Below are 20,637 nucleotides of genomic sequence, written 5' to 3' on the forward strand. Positions count from 1 at the left end.
ACCAGGGAGCTAAGGTGGCTCAAGTGATTGAATGCCTCTCTCCCACACAGTAGGTCTCAGGTTTGGTTCCTGGTGCCTCCTAAAAGAGAAGATGAGCAGACACAGAGAGCAAACAAGGAGGGTAGAAATAAATAAATAATAAAATCTTTTAAAAAAAACTACAATGAGATATCATCTCACACCTCATAAAATGGCAATTATTAAAGAAACAGAACACAAGTGCTACAGAGAATGTGGAGAAACAGGAATATTCCTTCACTGTTCAAGGGAATGTAGAATAATGCAGCCTCTGGAAGACAGCTTGGCAGTTTCTCAGGAAGCTAAATATAGAACTGCCATATGATCTGGCAATCCCTCTAATAAGAATATATTCAGAAGAACTGAAAACAGTGACACAAAAGCACATTTGCATACCAAAATTCATAGTGTTGTTATTCACAATTACCAAAAGATGGAAGTAACCCAAGTGTCCATCAACTGATGAATGGATAAACAAAATGTGGTGTATTCAGATGATGGAATGCTATGCCGCTGTAAGAGGAAATGAAATTGGAGCACATATGACAATATGGATGGATGTAACTTATGGACTGTAGTTAAAAGTATTATAATATTCTTGCATCAATATTAAAGAAGATATTGATATAGGACCTAGATTATTCTCTAGCTTTCTTTTAATTGGGACTGCTAAGGATGAATAATAGGGGGGTTGGGATTTTTTCTTTTACACTAAGGAAAATATTCAAAAATTTACTGAGGCAATGACTGCACAACTCTGTGGCGAAAACGAGAGTAACTGAGTGTGCATGTCAGATGAACTGTACAAGTCATGAGACAGTACAACACAGAGAACCATGTGGTGGAAGATGGACTGTGGTTAACAGTAAAAATATAACTGCTGAGGTTTGCATCCAGCATCCATGTGGAATCTAAGCCCCCTCTTGATATAGATGTGGAGTGGATACAACCATTCCAAGGTCCACAGGATGGAGGAATAGAGTATGGATTAGAGTGGACTTACTGATATTCTATTCATGAACTATTGTGATTAGTAATTGAAGAAAATGTGGCATTGGTGTGGAGAAAGTGGCCATGGTGGCTGCTGGGGGTAGGGAGTGGAAGAGATGAGATGTGGGGCATTTTCAGGACTTGGAGTTGTCCTGGGTGGTGCTGCAGGGACAGTTTCCGGACATTGTATGTCCTCCCATGGCCCACTGGGTGGACTGTGGGAGAGTGTGGGCTATGGTGTGGACCATTGACCATGAGGTGCAGCGGTGCTCAGAGACGTATTCACCAAATGCAATGAATGTCTCATGATGATGGAGAAGATTGTTGTTATGGGGGGAGGAGTGGGGTGAGAGGGGTGAGGAGTATATGGGGACCTCATATTTTTTGAATGTAATATTTAAAAAATAAATAAAGACTATATATATATATATATATATATATATATATATATATATATATATATATATATATATAAAACTGCTCCTCTCACTGGTCCTGCAGCAGCGAGGCGAAGGGGGGGTGAGAGTGCCGAGAAGCACTGAGCGCAGAGATGTACAAGTGGCGAAGCTTGGCCAAACGCAGGCGGGAGCAGTCGCCCAACTCCCAGCGGGGGCTCTGCTGAGAGGCCATGATTTTAGGTGATGGGCAGATCAGAAAGTCAGATGGATATAACTGATATCAACACTCCAAAACCAAAGAAGAAACAGAGATGGACCCCATTGGAGATCAGCCTTTCAGTCCTTGTCCTGCTCCTCACTGTCATAGCTGTGACAATGATAGCCCTCTATGCAACCTATGATGATGGTATTTGCAAGTCATCAGACTGCATAAAATCAGCTGTTCAACTGATTCAGAACATGATTCCAAAGCTGAACCTTGTACAGACTTCCTCCAATACACCTGTGGAGGGTGGTTGAAACGCAATGTCATTCCTGAGACTAGCTCCCGTTACAGTAACTTTGACATTTTAAGAGATGAACTGGAAGTTGTTTAGAAAGATGACCTTCAGGAACCCAAAACTAAAGATATAGTAGCAGTGCAGAAAGCAAAAACATTGTACAGGTCTTGTTTAAATGAATCTGCTATTGATAGCAGAGGTGGACAATCCTTGCTCAAACTGTTACGCGATATATATGGGTGGCCAGTAGCAACAGAAAACTGGGAGCAAACATATGTACTTCTTGGACAGTTGAGAAATCTATCACATAATTGAACTCTAAATATGGAACCCCTCTGAGGCTGTCTGCCGCAGCCTCAGACGCTGCTGCGGTCTAGCCTGACCCCTCCAGACCCCCCCGTCAGCGTCGGGGTTAAACAAACCCCAGCCGCATAGCAACTTGGAGATGTTGTGCAAACTATGTCAATAGGAATATGGAAAATGCTGTGGGAAGGCCTTATGTAGAAGCAGCATTTGCTGGAGAGAGTAAACATGTGGTTGAGGATTTGATTACACAGATCTGGGAAGTATTTATTCAGACTTTAGATGACCTTACTTGGAAGGATGCTGAAACAAAAAAGAAAGCTGAAGAAAAGGCCTTAGCAATTAAAGAAAGAATCGGCTTTTTTTTTTTTTTAAGATTTATTTATTTATTTAATTTCACCCCCTCCCCTGGTTGTCTGTTCTTGGTGTCTATTTGCTGCGTCTTGTTTCTTTGTCCGCTTCTGTTGTTGTCAGCGGCACGGGAAGTGTGGGCGACGCCATTCCTGGGCAGGCTGCAGTTTCTTTTCACGCTGGGCGGCTTTCCTCACAGGCGCACTCCTTGTGCGTGGGGCTTGTGTCAGCTCTCCATGTGTGCAGCACCATTCTTGGGCAGGCTGCACTTTCTTTTGCACTGGGCGGCCCTCCTTATGGGGCGCACTCCTTGCACGTGGGGCTCCCCTTCACGGGGGACACCCCTGCGTGGCACGGCACTCCTTGTGCGCATCAGCACTGTGCATGGGCCAGCTCCACACGGGTCAAGGAGGCCCGGGGTTTGAACCTTGGACCTCCCATGTGGTAGGTGGATGCCCTATCCATTGGACCAAGTCCATGTCCCCAAATCACATTTTCAAATGTTCACTTCAATGGTTTTTAGTAAACTCACAAATTTGTACAACCGTCACCACTACCTGATTGCAGAACATTTTTATTACTCCAAAGAAATCCCAGAGAAGCCAATGTGGCTTAACTGGTTGGTCGCCTGTCTACCACATGAGAGATCCTAGGTTCAGGTCCTAGTGCCTCCTAAAGAAGTCAAGCAGATGCAAGGAACTAATTGCCTAAAATGAGCAGATGCTACAAGTCAACAGACATTGCAGCCTGCGGGGAGTGGATATGGCACAGGCTGTTGTGCACTTACCTCCCAAGTGGGAGGTCCCGGGTTCAGTTCCCATTGCCTTCTGGAGAAGGCGAGCAAACAATGAGCAGACAGATGAGAGAATCAGTGGGGGAGGAAGGTGGGATAAATAAAGTAAATAAACCTCAAAAAAGAAAAATTCCATACTGTCATTCCCCATTTCCTTCCCCCAGCCCCAGACTATAGCTTTTCCCATGATAAACATTGCATATAAATGGGAACATGTAATATATGGCCTTTTGTGACGGGCTTCTTTCATTTACCATAATGTTTTCAAGGCTCTTCAGTACTGGAGCATGTATCAGTAGCTCATTCTTTTTTATGGCTGCATAATATTTCCTTCCTGACTTTATATTACACCAATCTCAGAGAGTATGAAGTGGTATCTCCCTGTAGTTTTTATTTACATTTTCCTAATGACTAATGATGTTGAGCATCTTTTTAGATTCTTACTATTTGTATATCTCTTTGTAGGAGTGTCCTTTCAGATCCTCAGCCCATTTTAAAATTGGGTTATTTGTCTTCTTAGTATTGAGTTGGAAAAGTTCTTTATATATTCTACATACTACTCCCTTATCAGATATATGATTTGCAAATATTTTCTCCTATTCTGTAGGCTATTTTTTCACTCTCTCAATAATGTCCTTTGTAGCCCAAAAGTTTTAAGTCCAATTTATCTTTTTTTCTTTTGTTGCTTGTGCTTTTGGTGTCATACTAAGAAACCACTGCCAAGGTCACAAAGATGTATACCCATGTATGTTTACTTGTAAGAGCTTATAGTTTTAGTTTAGTCTTGAGTTAATTTTTGTACAGAGTGTGACATAAAGGGTTCAACTTCATTCACCTGCATGTGAATATCCAATTGTCCCAGCACCATTTGTCGAAAAGACTATTCTTTTCCATTGAATTGTCTTGGTATCCTTTTCAAAAATCAATTAGCCACAAATGTGGGGTTTTTCTCCATTTCTTCTCCTTTAGTCTTTATATCTATCCTTAGCACCACACAGTCTTGATGTCTATAGCTTTGTAGTAAGTTTTATAATTGTAGTAAGTTTTGAAATTGGGAAGTGTAAGTCCTTCAGCTTTGCTCTTCATTTTCAAAATTGTTTGGCTATTCTGGGTGTCTTACAACTTTCTATGAATTTTAGGATTAGCTTGTAAATCTCTGGATAAAGACAGGTGGAATTCTGATGGGTGTCTTACCGTTTGTGAAAGCTGCTATGGCAAATACCACACAATGGGCTAGCTTAAATAACAAGCACTGGGGAGCAGATATAGCTCAAGAGGTTGAAAGCCTGCTTCCCATGCATGAGGTCCCAAGTTTGACGTCCGGTGCCTCCTAAAAACAAAACAAAACAAAAAAACCAATTCTCATTGAGGGTGCAGACGTAGTGGCTGAGCACCTGCTTCCCACGTACAAGGTCCTGGGTTCAATCCTTGGTACCTCCTTAAAAAAACAAAACAAACAAAACAAGCATTTATTGTCTCATGATTTTGAAGGCTTGAAGTCCAAAATCAAGATGTTTTCTCCTAGACTCTGGTAATGGCAATTCTCCATCGCAGAATCTTGGTATTCTCCTGAAGCTTTTCCTGACTTCTGGCTTCTCTGTGACCAAATTTCCTCTCTTAATAATGCCTCCAGTCATTTGGATTAAGGCCTGCCATCATTCCGCTTGGCCATGCCTAAACAGGATTTCAAGATCCTATTCCCAAATGAGTCCACAGCCTGATTCATCTTAACAGATTCAAAGATACTATTTACAAATGGGTTCACACTCAAAGAAATACAGATTAAGACCTGCATGTGTCTTTTGTGGAGTACCTGATTCAATCACCAACAATAAGATTGTATTAAATCTAAAGATTCAATTGGAAGAACTGCCATCTTAACAACATTGTCTCCCAATCCATTAACATAGGATGTATTTTCATTTATTTAGATTTTCTTTAATATAGTTCAAGAATTTTTTATAGTTTTCAGTGTAAGTTTACACTTCTGTTATATTTATTCCTATGTATTTTATTCATTTTGGTGCTATTATAAAAGGAATTGTTTTCTTAATTTCATTTTCTGATTGTTCACTGCAATTGTATATAAATACACTGCTTTTTGTAGACATCTTGTATCCTGCAACCCTTCTAACAGATTTTTAGTGGATTCCTTAAATTGTTCAATATACAAGATCATGTCATCGGCAAACAGAGACAGTTTTACTTCCTCCTCCCAACCTGGATGCCCTTCATTTCTTTTTCTTGCCTATCTGCCCTGGCTAGAATCTCCAGGGCAATATTGAATAGCAGGGATGAGAGCAGATGTCCTGGGACAAAACAGCATGTTGAACACAAGATGTGATGCAATCAGTCAAACCCAGACTACAGGAAATGCCACAGGAGAGATTCACTTTCAAAAATAAATTGAAAGGCAGAAAAAGAAAAGAGAGGTGAAAACTATAGATTAAGAGAGATCACAGAGGCACACCAACCAAACGATCAGTATGTGGATCTCAGTTTCTGAACATACTGCTAAAGAATTATGCTCAAGACAGGGCATCCACCTGCCTCTCTGCGGAGCACATGTGAAGGCTTGCAGCCATTCCAAGTTGCCTCTCCTCATTGGCTGGATGCGGTAGCGAGTGCCAGCAAGTATGCCCTGGTGGTGGTGGTGGGGGGTGCTGGCCCAGTACCTATTTCACCTTGAAAGGAAGATGACTATCGAGATGCCTATATCCAAACCCTCACCTCTGGATTTTGCTTGCCATCTACACTGTTGTTCTAGGATGAAATCAAGAACAGGAGAACTCAGAGTGCCTTAAGGAAGACTAGATAATCAAGAGTCTTCTGAAAATGATGTTAGAATTCTGGAAAAGTTCACTTTCTATCAAGACCCTACTAGAGTATAAGAAATTTTCTGATGTCTCATCAAAGGAGAAGCTGCCACACTTCAGAAAGTAATAGATTTTTATCTGATGCTAAGTCATAGGGAAAAGATGCCCAACATGTCATATCATTGACATCTGCAAGCTGGTTACACATGAGTGTCAAGAAAAGGTTATTACAACTAGAAGAAAATATTATGCTATTGAAGTTGATCCTGTTCTTACCACAGAAGAGAAGTACCCTTAAATGGCAGAATGGTAAGCTGAGTCATGTAGTTTACTTGCCAAAAGCTAAATTTAAAGAAATTGGGAAGAATCTTATATTATACTCCAGGAAGGATATGTGAAATAATGTAGTTTGCTTGTCAGAAGCTAAATTTAAAGAAATCGAGAAGAATCTGATGTTATGCTCAAGAAAGGATATTAGAATTTCCTTGATAAGCTCCAACACTCAGCATCCCTGTGTTCATATATTGGGATGGTATTTGTGATGCACTAGAGGAAGTTATCTTCAAGTTGGTTTTTATCATACAAATGTCTAAGTAGTATCCAACTTCATGGGCTTTTATGAAAATGGGGATTTAAAGGAGAATTAATTCATGTTTTTAACAAATGTGACAAAACCTTAGAGAACACTGAATATTTCAATGAACTAAAAGCCAATAGCGGCTCTGGAGGATGTTAGAAGCTGGACAAAGACTCCATAAACTTTGAATTGAAGAAAGAGAAAAATACCAGACAAAGAAGCTAAGGAACTGATTAAATTCGTCAAAATAAAGAGATGACCAGAAAGCAACAAAAATCTACAATCCAAACCAATAATCAGGAAAACATGACTGAATCCAATCAACAAACCAATAATCACGAAGGGGAGCAAAACTTGGCACAAGCAATGAAAGAACTCAGAACATTTATCACCGACAAATTTGATGCAGTAATGAAAGAGGTTAACAACATGAAGACATCACTTGGAGGGGAAATTGCAGACATACGCAAAAACATAACAGATATGATGGGAATGAACACCACAGTTCAAGAAATCAAAAATACACTTGCAGCAAATATCAGCAGACTAGAAGAGACAGAGCAGAGAATTAGTGATGTGGAAGACAGTACCTCAGAAATCAAACAGATAGTAGAAGGGGTCAATAAGAAGATAGAAAAAATCCAGTTAGGATTTAGGGACCTGAATGACAATGCAAAACGCTCAAACATACGTATTATAGGCATTCCAGAAGGTGAAGAGAAGGGAAAGGGGTCAGAAGGAGTGTTGCAGGAAATAATGGCTGAAAACTTCCCAAATCTACTGAAAGAGACAGATGTACATATCCAAGAAGCACAGCGCACTCCACAAGTCATAAACCCCAACAGGCCCACCCCAAGACATATACTTATCAAATTATCCAAGGCTCAAGACAAAGAGAAAATCCTAAAAGCAGCAAGAGAAAAGAAAACCATCACATACAAGGGAAGCTCAATTAGATTAAGTGCTGATTTCTCTTCTGAAACCATGCAGGCAAGAAGACAGTGGTATGATATAGTCAAGGTACTAAAGGAAAAAAACTTCCAACCAAGAATACTCTATCCAGCTAAACTAGCATTCAAACATGATGGAGAGTTCAAAATATTCACAGACAAACAGAAACTGAAAGAGTATACCAACAAGAAACCTCCCCTTCAAGAAATTCTAAAGGGAGTTCTGCAGGAAGAAAGGAAAAAACAGGAAAGGCAAAGTTGGAGGAGAGTATAAGACCAACAACAACAACAAAAAAGACCAAAAAAATATACAAACAAAATATGACAAACACAAATCCAATCAAAATATGGCTAACACAAATAATTCCTTGATAGTAATAACACTGAATGTCAACGGATTAAACTCACCTATCAAAAGATTCAGACTGGGACATTGGATAAGGAAATATGACCCATCCATATGCTGTCTACAAGAGACACATCTTAGACCCAGAGACGCATGGAGATTGAAAGTGAATGGCTGGAAAACAATCATACAAGCTAACAATAACCAAAAAAAGGCAGGAGTAGCTATATTAATATCAGACAAAATAGACTTTAAATGTGAAACAATTGTGAGAGACAAAGAAGGATACTACATTTTAGTGAAAGGGAAAATCTGTCAAGAAGATCGAACAATCATAAATATCTATGCCCCTAACAAGGGTGCCTCTAAATACGTCAGGCAAACGCTGGAAAAACTAAGTGAAAGAATAGATACATCTACAATTATAGTGGGGGATTTTAATACACCACTATCAACTCTGGACAGAACATCTCAAAAGAGAATCACCAAAGAAACAAAACATCTGAATAGTATATTAGAGGAGCTCGATCTAATAGACATATATAGATCGCTACACCCAAACATAGCAGGATATACATTTTTCTCAAGCGCACATGGATCATTCTCCACGATAGATCATATGCTAGGCCACAAAGAAAGGCTGAACGAATTCAGAAAGATTGAAATCATACAAAACATTATCTCTGACCACAGTGGAGTCAAGCTGGAGATTTGCAAGGGACAGAAACCCAGATTTCACACCACGATTTGGAAATTAAACAGCACACTCTTAGAAAAACAGTGGGTCAAAGAGGAAATCTCAAAAGAAATCAATGACTACCTTGAAACAAATGATAATGATAACACAACATACCAAAATTTATGGGATGCAGCAAAAGCAGTACTGAGAGGGAAGTTTATAGCCATAAATTCATATATCAAAAAAGAAGAAAGAGCAAAAATCAAAGAACTAACTGCACATTTGAAGGAATTAGAAAAACAACCACAAAGTAACCCAACAGGAAGAAGAAGGAAGGAAATAACAAAGATAAGAGCAGAACTAAATGAAATAGAAAATAAGAAAGCACTTGAAAAAATAAACAAGACCAAGAGCTGGTTTTTTGAGAAGATTAACAAAATTGACAAACCTTTAGCAACACTAACAAAGAAAAAAAGAGAGAAGATGCAAATACACAAAATAAGAAATGAGAAAGGCGATATCACCACTGACCCAACAGAAATAAAGACTATCATAAGAGGATATTTTGAAAAACTATATTCCAACAAAAATGACAATCTAGAGGAAATGGACAAATTCCTAGAAACACATAAGCAGCCCATATTGATGAAAGAAGAAATTGATGATCTTAACAAACCAATCACAAGCAGAGAGATAGAATCAGTTATCAAAAAGCTCCCAACTAAGAAGAGCCCAGGGCCAGATGGCTTCACAGGTGAATTCTACAAAACATTCCGGAAAGAACTGACACCAATCCTGCTGAAACTATTCCAAAACATCGAAACGGAAAGAACATTACCCAACTCCTTCTATGATGCCAACATTACCCTAGTACCAAAGCCAAACAAAGACATCACAAGAAAGGAAAATTACAGACCAATTTCTCTAATGAACCTAGACGCAAAAATACTTAACAAAATACTTGCTAATCGTATTCAACAATACATTAAACGTATTATACACCACGACCAAGTGGGATTCATCCCAGGTATGCAAGGATGGTTCAACATAAGAAAATCAATCAACGTAATACACCATATAAACAGATTGAAGGAAAAAAATCACATGATTATATCTATTGATGCAGAAAAAGCATTTGACAAAATACAGCACCCTTTCTTGATAAAAACACTCCAAAAGATTGGAATACAAGGGAATTTTTTGAACATGATAAAGAGTATATATGAAAAACCTAAAGCCAATATTGTTTACAATGGAGAAATCCTAGACTCCTTCCCTCTAAACTCAGGAACAAGACAAGGATGCCCACTGTCTCCACTCCTATTTAACATTGTCTTAGAAGTACTTGCACGAGCACTGAGGCAAGAACCAGAAATAAAAGGCATTCAAATTGGAAAGGAAGAAGTCAAAATTTCATTATTTGCAGATGACATGATCCTATACATAGAAAACCTTGAGAGATCTACAACGAAGATTCTAGAACACATAAATGAGTTTAGTAAAGTCGCAGGTTATAAGATCAATGCGCAAAAATCAGTAGCATTTCTGTACACCAATAATGAGCAAGATCAGGAGGAAATCAAGAAACAAATACCATTCACAATAGTAAATAAAAAAATCAAATACTTAGGAATAAATTTAACTAAAGAGGTAAAGAACTTATACAAAGAGAATTATACAAGATTGTTCAAGGAAATCAAAGAAGACCTAAATAAATGGAAGACTATTCCTTGTTCATGGATAGGAAGACTGAACATTATTAAGATGTCTATCCTACCAAAACTGATCTACACATTCAATGCAATCCCAATAAAAATCAACGCAGCCTTCTTTAAGGAACTAGAAAAACTAACTATGAAATTTATTTGGAAAGGAAAGAGACCCCGAATAGCCAAAGACATACTGAAAAAGAAAAACGAAATTGGAGGAATCACACTACCTGACTTCAAAACATACTATAAAGCTACGGTGGTGAAAACAGCATGGTATTGGCATAAGGAAAGACACATAGACCAATGGAATCGAATTGAAAGCTCTGATATAGAACCTCACATATATAGCCACATAGTATTTGATAAAGCCACCAAACCCTCTCAATTGGGAGACAGTGGCCTATTCAACAAATGGTGTCTGGAGAACTGGATAGCCATATGTAGAAGAATGAAAGAGGATTACCATCTCACACCTTATACAAAGATCAACTCAAGATGGATCAAAGACCTAAATATAAGAGCCAAGACCATAAAAACCTTAGAAAGCAGTGTAGGGAAACACCTACAGGACCTTGTAATAGGAAATGGATTTATGAATATCTCACCAAAAGCACGAGCAGCAAAAGAACTAATAGATAAATGGGACTTCCTCAAAATTAAAGCCTTCTGCACCTCAAAGGAGTTTGTCAAGAAAGTAAAAAGGGAGCCCACACAGTGGGAGAAAATATTTGGCAATCATATATCTGATAAGAAACTTATAACTTGCATATATAAAGAACTCCTATATCTTGAAAATAAAAAGATAAACAACCCATTTAAAAAATGGGAAAAAGACTTAAACAGACACTTCTCTGAAGAAGAAATACAAATGGCAAGAAAGCACATGAAAAAATGTTCCAAATCTCTAGCTATCAGGGAAATGCAAATCAAAACTACAATGAGATACCATCTTACACCCATAAGATTGGCAGCTATGAAAAAAACAGAAGAATACAAGTGCTGGAGAGGATGTGAAGGAAGGGGAACACTCATCCACTGCTGGTGGGAATGCAGAAGGATCCAACCATTCTGGAGGACAGTATGGCGGTTTCTCAAAAAACTAGCCATAGATTTGCCATATGACCCAGCAATACCACTGCTGGGTATATACCCAGCAGAACTGAAAACAAGGACACAAACCGATATATGTACACCAATGTTCATAGCAGCATTGTTCACTATTGCCAAAAGTTGGAATCAACCCAAATGCCCATCAACAGATGAGTGGATCAATAAAATGTGGTATATACACACAATGGAATACTACTCGGCTGTAAGAACAAACACACTACAAACACATGTGATAACATGGATGAATCTTGAGAACCTTATGTTGAGTGAAGCAACCCAGACATTGAAGGACAAATACTACATTACCTCAATGATATGAAATAAACAAGCTGCCCTAGATAGCAAGAGACTGAACGATAGGCTTACAGGAAATCGGAGGGTGGAGGAAGGATATGAGCCGATGTCTGCAGGGGTGGAATTTAAGACGAGATGGTGGTAAGTATGAACACAAAGAAGAGATAAAATGGGGGCAAGGGAACTGGAAAATGACCTTATAGGAAGGTTCAATGCGGATCAGCAGAATATCCATGTCTACATAAAATACCATGACTTTAAAATGCTGTTTGACCTAAAGTAAGGGGGAAATGGAAAGGAGAAATGAGTTTATATGGCTACGAGTTTCTAAAAAAGAGTCTGGAGGCTGGCAGAAGGTTTGCCCTCATGCACAACTGAGCAGAGTCAGAGAGACAGATAAAGCAGATACAACCCCCAGATATTGGTTCCTTTGAGGGCTAAAGAGACCCATGGGAGTTATGGTCATGGCCGATGGGGTTAACTACCAGGGCAGATGGCCCCTCTTTGGAAATGGTGTTTATGTGTGATGAATCTGGACTCAGATGGGATCTCCCTTCATAAGACTTTCATGCTAATGTGCTGGAGGTGCAGTTAATGTTGGGGTTTAAGATATATTTAGGGGATTTGAATCTCTGGACTGACAATGTGATAGCCAGGTCCTGAGCCTCAACAGACTCCAGCACCTACAATCTGATCTATTGGACTTACCACACTCAGCTAAGATGGAGTTGAAGAAGGACAACCACCACACCATGGAGCCTAGAGTGATTACAACTGAAAATGGGAGGATTGCATCCAGCATCCAGGTGGAATCTGACCCTCCTCTTGACATAGAGGTGCAATGGACACAACCAATCCAATGTCCACATAGAAGAGGTGGCATTGGATTGGGAAAAGTGGACATAATGGACAAAGGGTATGGGGAAAGGCAGGAAGAGATGAGAGTTGGAGGCGTCTTCGGGACATGGAGCTGCCCTGGATGGTGCTTCAGAGGTAATCACCGGACATTGTAAATCCTCACAGGGCCCACTTGATGGAATAGAGGAGAGTATGGGCCATGATGTGAACCAATGTATATGAGGTGCAGAGGTGCCCAAAGATGTACTTACCAAATCCAATGGATGTGTCATGATGATGGGAACGAGTGTTGTTGGGGGGGGTGAGAGGGGGGGTGGGGGGGTGGGGTTGAATGGGACCTCACATATATATTTTTAATGTAATATTATTACAAAGTCAATAAAAAATAAAAAAATTAAAAAAAAAATGGGGGCAAGGGGTTGCCTTTGGTTGGGGCTTTACGGGTTTGAGGGTGGCTGGGGAGGGACGGTTGGGTAATGTTGCCCAAAAGTGGGGGGAGGGAGGTGTAGCATACGAACACAGGAGAGGGTTAGGAGGTGGTGGAGAGTAAAATGCCGAGAAAATCATATCAAAATATAATAAAGAGGGTTACCTGTTTAGAATGCTCGGAGGGGAGGGTCTGATGCAGGACGGGCTCCTGGGGAATGTCTAAATGCTCATTCTGCCAGAGTGGGTGACACCATGGGGTAGAATCCCAAGTAGTGAGAGTGGGGGTGGACCCACATCCTGGGGAGGACTAATGCCACCAAATAGAGGGAACTCTATCCCTCGAGAGAAAGGGTGGCTCCCAGGGCATTGGGGCAGTTGAGCAAGTTAGGCCCTAAACACTATTCCATCTATCTCTGGAAGTTGCTCCTCAGGAAACGGAGGTTGGCTGTCACTGTGGGCACCAAGGTGGAAGGGAAAATGGACGTTAAATGTGTGGAACCAAAGTAAATGGGGGGCAAGGGAGAAGTTTCTTGAGAGTACACAAGGATGGATATAAAACATGTAATATTACACCATAACATATAGGAGATGACAGACTGATAATGTAAACCATAATGTAAAACATAGGAGAACTAAAAATGTAAAGAACTGTGTATCCTAAAGTATGCACCATAATGTAACCACAGATATTACCTTGTTAGAAAGCTAATATCTCAGACTCTGTACATCACCTTAAGTAAATATGATGTGAATAGGGTGTAAGAGTATCGCTGTGGAAGGAAAAAGGTGTTGTGGTGGATGTATGGGAGTGCTGTATATTATATATATGCATTGCTGTGGTCTAGGACTCCTACGACGAAATGCTGAATAATTAGGGGGGGGGAAAAAAAAAAAAAAGGATAGGATGTGGAATTTTTTCAAGTCAACATTCTTTATCTAAGTTCTTTATCTAACTTTATCCAAGTTCTTTATCTATCCTTTAAACCCATCGCTATATGCCATTCCCTAGTAAGGGACCATGACATTATATTGGGCTTCAAATTTCGGGGAGTTCTGGATCACAGAGTGTTTCAACAATGGCAATGGAGGGATACTGGTATGGGATACCAATGACAGGTGATATATGGCTGACAGGGAGCTGTACAGAACATATGTCCAGGGTGCATGGTAATGATTGGATATACTCATAGTGGCAACAATTAAAAACCCAGCAGGGGGGGTACTGGGTTCCTGGCCAGTGGTGCTCTGTCGTGGTCCCTAGGGGAGCAGCGATAGTCTCCCAGGTACAGCGGCGGGGACCGGGAGGGAGTGAGGGTTCAACAGTGAGCCCCTGATGCTAATGACTATGCTTGTGAGCGGATAAACCTAAAATAAGAACAAGGCCTAGAGCAACATTGTGCCTGGGAATTTCCTCCTGTCAGCCTTCATGTTACTCAAATGTGGCCAGTCTCGAAGCCAAACTCAGCATGTAAATGCAATGCCTTCCCTCCAGCGTGGGACATGACACCCGGGGATGAGCCTCCCTGGCAACGAGGGACCACTATCAAATACCAACTGATGATGCAACTGGAAAAGGACCTTATATGGAAGGTTCAATGCGGATCAGCAGAATATCCATGTCTACATAAAATAACATGACTTTAAAATGCTGTTTGACCTAAAGTAAGGGGGAAATGGAAAGGAGAAATGAGTTTATATGGCTACGAGTTTCTAAAAAAGAGTCTGGAGGCTGGCAGAAGGATTGCCCTCATGCACAACTGAGCAGAGTCAGAGAGACAGATAAAGCAGATACAACCCCCAGATATTGGTTCCTATGAAGGCTAAAGAGACCCATGAGAGTTATGGTCATGGCCGATGGGGTTTACTACCAGGGCAGATGGCCCCTCTTTGGAAATGGTGTTTATGTGTGATGAATCTGGACTCAGATGGGATCTCCCTTCATAAGACTTTCATACTAATCTGCTGGAGGTGCAGTTAACGTTGGGGTTTAAGATATAGTTAGGGGATTTGAATCTCTGGACTGATAATGTGATAGCCAGGTCCTGAGCCTCAACAGACTCCAGCACCTACAATCTGATTTATTGGACTTACCACACTCAGCTAAGATGGAGTTGAAGAAGGACAATCACCACACCATGGAGCCTAGAGTGATTACAACTGAAAATGGGAGGATGGCAGCCAGCATCCATGTGGAATCTGAGCCTCCTCTTGACATAGAGGTGCAATGGACACAACCAATCCAATGTCCACATAGAAGAGGTGGCATTGGATTGGGAAAAGTGGACATGGTGGACGATGGGTATGGGGAAAGGCAGGAAGAGATGAGAGGTGGAGGCGTATTTGGGACATGGAGCTGCCCTGGATGGCGCCTCAGAGGTAATCACCGGACATCGTAAATCCTCACAGGGCTCACTGGATGGAATGGAGGAGAGTATGGGCCATGATGTGGACCATTGTCTATGAGGTGCAGAGGTGCCCAAAGATGTACTTACCAAATCCAATGGATGTGTCATGATGATGGGAACGAGTGTTGTTGGGGGGGAGAGGGGGGGTGGGGGGGTGGGGTCGAATGGGATCTCACATATATATTTTTAATGTAATATTATTACAAAGTCAATAAAAAAATAAAAAAAATAAAAAATAAAAGCCAATAGCAACAAAATTCTGCTGGGAGACTCCCAAGGAAACTAAAGAATAGCAGATGGAATAGTCAATGTTGAACACATTCTGAAAATTGGTTATACAAATGATACAGTGAAAGAACTTTCAGAACCATACATGGACTCTTATGATATTGTCTTAGTAAAATATTAGAGGTAGCCAACTCCATCTTATGGAAGATTTTTTTTTTTTTTAAAGATTTATTTATTTATTTAATTTCTCCCCCTCCCCTGGTTGTCTGTTCTTGGTGTTTGTTTGCTGCGTCTTGTTTCTTTGTCCGCTTCTGTTGTTGTCAGTGGCACGGAAGTGTGGGCGGCGCCATTCCTGGGCAGGCTGCACTTTCTTTTCACGCTGGGCGGCTTTTCCTCACGGGCGCACTCCTTGCGCGTGGGGCTCCCCCACGCGGGGGACACCCTTGCGTGGCAAGGCACTCCTTGCGCGCATCAGCACTGCACATGGCCAGCTCCACACGGGTCAAGGAGGCCCGGGGTTTGAACCGCGGACCTCCCATATGGTAGACGGACGCCCTAACCACTGGGCCAAAGTCCATTTCCCAGAATCGGCTATCTTGACAACATTATTACAAATAACAACAAACTGGATAACGAATACCTTGAGTTGAACTACAGTGAAGAGGAATACTTTGAGAACATAATTCAAAATTTGAAGTTCGGTCAAAGTAAACAACTAAAGAAGCTCCGAGAAAAGGTGGACAAGGAAGAGTGGATAAGCGGAGCAACTGTAGTCAATGCCTTTTATTCTTCAGGCAGAAATCAGATAGTCTTCCCAGCTGGCATTCTGCAGCCCCCTTTCTTCAGTGCCCAGCAGTCTAAGTCACTGAACTACGGGGGCATCGGCATGGTCATAGGGCATGAAATCACCATGGCTTCGATGACAATGGTAGAAATTTTAACAAGGATGGAGACCTTGTTGATTGGTGGACTCAACAATCTGCAAATAATTTTAAAACCAATCTCAGTGCATGGTGTATCAGTATGGAAACTTTTCATGGGATCTAGCAGGTGGACAGCCCCTTAATGAAATTAGTACACTGGGAGAAAATATTGCCGATAATGGAGGTATTGGACAAGCATACAGAGCCTATCAAAATTATGTTAAAAAGAATGGCAAAGAAAAATTACCTCCTGGACTTGACCTAAACTGCAAACAGCTGTTTTTCTTGAACTTTGCCCAGTGTGGTGTGGGACATACAGGCCAGAATATGCTGTCAACTCCATTAAAACTGATGTGTACAATCCAGGCAATTTCAGAATTATTGGGACTTTGCAGAACTCCCCTGAGTTTTCGGAAGCCTTTCATTGTCAGAAGAATTCATACATGAATCCAGAAAAGAAATGCCGGATTTGGTGATTCCCAGAAGTAACAGCACACACTTGCCAGCACCACAGAAATGGAGAACTCTATCTGAGAGAAAATGGTCTATGGAGATCATTGTACTTATTTGGGGGTAATTAACAGAAAAAAGAGTCTCTTTAAATGATCTTTGCTTCAGAATAAAAATAAAGACAAAGTTAGGTAATTCTGGAAAGAGTGCAAAGTGAGGAGGGGATCTGATGTCTATCAAATCAATCACTTCTCTCTGTGTAAATAATGCTTAATTTCTAAAGATGATATTACTGTTCATTTCTGTTTCTTATGTGTTATGTTCATTCAGTGTTGTCCCTTGCAAAGTGTTAACCACTTGTTGATATAACTGGGATTTCTGATCAAAGAGAGAAAGATGAAGAATACATTTGGGACACCAAAATCAGTGGTGACATGCTAGTTAAAAATGCATTGTGTAAATATGTGCTTTTAACTTTTATTTGCAACATTTATGCTCCTTCAAAACCCTTCCAAAAAATCCTTATACATATTGGGGCCTAGGGGCTTAAATAGTTTTAAACTAATTTTGCAGATTATTAATTATGCATCCTGAGATCATTTTGTTTTTAATTCTCTTAAAGCAAAAAATGAATGTCTAACACTGTTTTTGTTGTACTTGCTTTGACTGATAAGGAAATTCTTGGGGACCCCTGCAATTTTCTAAGCAAGTTCTTGCTCTCTCAAAACTGGTCTTTTTAAGATATTTGTAGGAATGTATAAATAATAATTTTTATATTTAATTATTAACTACATGACAGACTAAGTAACTGTTATTATTGGTAATCATTGAATATTAAAGTTTTGGTAGGGTTCTTTATTCTGAGATAAACAGTTCTGAACCAAGATGTATAAAGTAGTGTACAGAAGAAGATTTGAGATTTTTAAACTTACAAATTATATTGATGAAAAGCTTTACACACAAACATTGGTGGTGAATATTGCCATTGGACAGTTGTCTAGAGATATATAATACTTCTGGTTTACAAGCAGGATTTTCAAAATTGTCTGTCCTTGAGAGTGGCTACTGTAAAAGGGCAAACCTGCATCTTTGTAGTGCCATGTCTCCTTATCTTTACAGATTTATCATCTGATAAAAATATTTTGATAATAAATCAAAATTGTGAGCCCATTACTCACCAATCTATAATGTCAACTGCCTAGCTTTGCAAAGTGCATTTCTGAATAGAAATGGGAAGTTTCGGTGCCTCCGATAGACCTGCTTCTAGAATTCTAGCTCGTATAGAATTCTGGAAAAGAAATGTCTAGTCCCTAATGGGAATTCATCTCCTGAGGCTTTTATGCTCCTTTCTTTTCCTATCTTATTGACTAATTTAGTTCATTTCATTATGTAAGATTTTTACAAAAAAGGCGTGCCTCCAAAATCCTTATTTTCCCATGAAAGTAAGAGAATTTCTATCCAAAATATGGGCAATAGTTTTCTTGTCTCTTGAAAATATGTTCTTTTGTCTTTTTTAAAGAAGTTGCTGAAATATATGTACAAAAATTGCTTAAACCATTTGTAGTATATAGCTCAATTAATTTTCTCCAGAGAACACAGCCCTGTAAATAGAATTTGCTAGCACCCTAGAAGTCTTCGTTGCCCCCTTTCCTTCTCCTAGAACAGCAACCATCCTGACTTCATATACCATACATTAGGCCATATACCATACATCAGGTTTTGCCTGTTTTTATCCTTTATATAAACGGAATCAATCAGTAAAAAAAAAAAAACAACAAAAACAGTAAAAATATGAGTGTTCTCACATGAACTATAATACATATCTACTAATACATAGTATTAATAACAGCAAGTTTATGCCAAAAATACACCAAATACAAGCTATGGACCATAGTTGGTGCTAATAGTCTGATGATATTCTTTCAATCTGTAACAAATGTTCTACAACAATGCAAAGTGTTGTTGGAGGAGTAATATACAGGAATTCTGTACCTTATTATGATTGTTTTATAAGCTCACAAGTTCTCTAATAAAAAAAAAACATATGTATTAAAAAAAGAATGAGCTAAAACCAAAGACCTAACTACTCACTTGAAGGAACTAGAAAAATAATAGCAAACTAATCCCAAAGCAAGCAGAAGGAAAGAAATAACAAAGATTAGAACAGAAATAAATGAAATTGATAATAAACAATAGAAAGAATTAACAAGGTCAAAAGCTTGTTCATTAAGAAGATTAATAAAATTGATAGACCCTTAGCTAGACTAACAAAGAGAAAAAGAGAGAAAACACAAATTTTTAAAATCAGAAATGAGAGAGGAAACATCACCACTGACCCCACAGAAATAAAAAGAGGTTACAATGAGCAACTGTATACCAACAAATTAGACAACTGAGAAATTAGACAAAGATGAATTCCTAGAAACACACACAAACAACCTGCACTGAATCTATTAAATAGAAGACCTCAACAGACCAATCACAAGTAAAGAGATTGAATCTTTTAAAAGCCCAGGACCAGATACCTTCACAGGTGAATTCTACCAATCCCTCCAAAAAGTACCAATACTGCTTAAGTTCTTCCAAAAATTTGAAGAGGAGGGAACATTACCTAAGTCATTCTATGAAGCCAACATTACCCTAATATGAAAACCAGATAAAGATAATACAAGAAAAGAAAATTACAGTCTAATCTCTCTAAAGAATTTAGATGCAAAAATCCTCAAGGAAATACTGGTAAATCAAATCCAACAACACATTAAACAAATTATACATCATGATCAAGTGGGTTTTATCCCAGGTATGCAAGGATAGTTCAACATAAGAAAATCAAGCAAGGTGATACACCACATTAACAAATCAAAGGACAAAAATTACATGATCATATCTATTGATGAAATAAAGGCATTTCATAAAATGCAGCATCCTTTCTTAGAAAAATAAGAATAGAAGGACATTTCCTCACCTCCCTCAGTACAGAATTACTATATGATCCAACAATCCTACTTCTCAGTATTTACTCAAAAGAATTGAAAACAGGGACTCAAACAGATATTTACACACCAACATTCATAGCAACATTATTTATAATTGCCAAAAGGTGGAAACAACCCAACCGTCTATCAACCAATGAATATATAAACAAAATATGTTATGTACATACCATGGTATATTATCTAGCCCTAAAAAGGAATTAAATCCTGATGTATGCAACAATACAGATGAACCTTAAAGATATCATGTTGAGTGATATAAGCCAAACATAAAGGAGAAATATTGTATGATCTCACTGATATGAAATAATTAGAATAAGGAAATTCATGGTGACATGAATTTAGGTTACTAGAGCCTGGAATGGAAGTAGGAAATTGGGAGTCGATGCTTAAATTAAAAGATTTCTATTTGGGCTGATGGAAAACGTTTTGGTAATAGACTGTGGTGATGGCAACACAACATTGTGAACATAATTAACAGCATTGAATTATATATTTGAATGTGGTTTGTAGT

General features: G+C 39.3%; 1 long non-coding RNA gene and 1 pseudogene across 1 annotated transcript in view; one reads left to right on the plus strand and one right to left on the minus strand.

Annotated features, from left to right (window-relative positions):
* Window positions 1-20,637, minus strand: part of LOC131275750 (uncharacterized) — an 84,146-nt gene that overhangs the window by 22,938 nt on the left and 40,571 nt on the right. The window lies entirely within an intron of this gene.
* Window positions 1,599-17,218, plus strand: LOC131275886 (neprilysin pseudogene; annotated as a pseudogene).

Source organism: Dasypus novemcinctus, chromosome 24 (genome assembly GCF_030445035.2).
Source record: "Dasypus novemcinctus isolate mDasNov1 chromosome 24, mDasNov1.1.hap2, whole genome shotgun sequence".
Taxonomy (NCBI): Eukaryota; Metazoa; Chordata; class Mammalia; order Cingulata; family Dasypodidae; genus Dasypus; species Dasypus novemcinctus.